The sequence below is a fragment of the Glycine max genome, chromosome 1 (assembly GCF_000004515.6).
Source record: "Glycine max cultivar Williams 82 chromosome 1, Glycine_max_v4.0, whole genome shotgun sequence".
NCBI lineage: Eukaryota > Viridiplantae > Streptophyta > Magnoliopsida > Fabales > Fabaceae > Glycine > Glycine max.
This window is the reverse complement of record NC_016088.4, coordinates 7,816,315-7,817,982: the sequence shown is the minus strand read 5'-3', so window position 1 is coordinate 7,817,982 and position 1,668 is coordinate 7,816,315. Positions and strand designations below refer to the sequence as shown.

General features: G+C 36.4%; 1 pseudogene; it reads left to right on the top strand.

Moving 5' to 3' along the window:
• The first annotated feature begins 256 nt into the window (after positions 1-256).
• Positions 257-1,461, top strand: LOC100816195 (WAT1-related protein At1g43650-like; annotated as a pseudogene).
• The last annotated feature ends 207 nt before the right edge of the window (positions 1,462-1,668 follow it).

Sequence of the window (1,668 nt, the reverse complement as noted above, 5' to 3'; positions counted from 1 at the left end):
TTTTGCTAAGCTGGTGAAACTAATGTGCAGATTAGTGGGTGTTTAATTTTGACTTGCGGTTTCATTTTGTAAAATTTCGCTACCACCAGCAATGTATGGGCCAAATTCGTGCCACTTTGGTGTCAAAATATATATAAAGCACAAAGCCAATAAGGAAAACCATAAAGCCAACAAACAAGCCATATATTGAGTCCAAAAATCTGTATATATTGAACAATTTTCCTTGCTAGGTGGTCACTCAGAGGTAGCACACAAAATGAAGAGTTTTTTGTTGTGGCGTGTGGCCATTGTGGAAAAAAATAGACCCTATGTTGCAATGTTGTTCATTCAGTTTGTGTATGCTGGAATGGCCTTGCTTTCCAAGGCTGCAATTTCCAAGGAAATGAGCCCTTATGTGTTTGTTGTTTATAGACAAGCCTTTGCATCAGTTGCTCTATCTCCATTTGCTTTCTTTGACAGGTTCTAAAGAGTTTATATTTTACACTTTACACTCATCCCTTGTTAATCCTTTCCATAAGTATGCTTAAAAAATTAATTTGTTTGTTAATTTTTTGCAATTCATTGATTTTGCAGCAAGCAATCAGCTCCTTTGTCATGCAACTTGTTGTGCAAATTGTTGTGCAAATTGTTTCTAGTTTCCCTTGTTGGGTATGATATGTCCCTTTCCTGACCCCATTACTTGCTTAACATTGTCAATTCAAAGATTTAAGTTGAAATTTCTAAATGATATACTCCTTGATAGTGACGTGATATCCTAAGTGTTTGTTTTTTGTATGTGCTTTGATGGATAGGTTAACTGCAAGTTCAAACCTTTACTATGTTTCAATCAACTACACCACTGCAACATTTGCTGCAGCCGCCACAAATACTGTCCCTGCCATTACTTTCATCATGGCTGTTTTAATTAGGTAAAATTAAAAATAACCATCCATTTATTTTTCTGAAGCAGGGTCAAGACCTATAGAGAGAAATCAAAGTTTTGATATGGTGAAAACTGAAATTGGTTTTCGAAATTTCAGGATGGAAAGCATTTCCGTAAAACGTGTGCATGGATTGGCCAAGATTTTGGGGTCCGTTCTAAGCCTTGCTGGGGCAATAACATTTGCTTTAGTCAAAGGACCTCACCTGGGTTTCATGAAATGCTATCCAGAAAATTAGAACCATACTTCTCACCCTTTAACAATTGTGCACTCCAAAGGTGATACTATTAGAGGCTCTCTTTTGATGCTCGCAGCTAACACTGCATGGTCCTTGTGGCTTATTAGTATAGAGTAAATTACAGTAATTACTCTCGGGATTTTATGAAATTATACAAGCTTCTCCTATTTTTATCTAATCTTCCGTTGATTTTATGAAATTATACAGTAATATATTTTTCATATTGGTGTTTTCAGGATTCCTAGTGAGGATGCAGAGTCTCAACTCTTAAAAGGCAGAAAAAAATGCAGTGGAAGCTTTTGAGACAGCCCAGGCTATGGGTGTTATTATGTTTGACTTGCCAAATTGCCCTAAGAAACATTGTCAACTAGAGACATCCTCTGTCATTGAAAACCTTCAGTTTGGGAATACACTTGTTTTATTACCCTTTAATATAGAGCAACCTCTTAATGCAAGGTTTTTGGTGGAAAAGGGATTAGCCATTGAAGTGAAAAGAAATGAAGATGGATC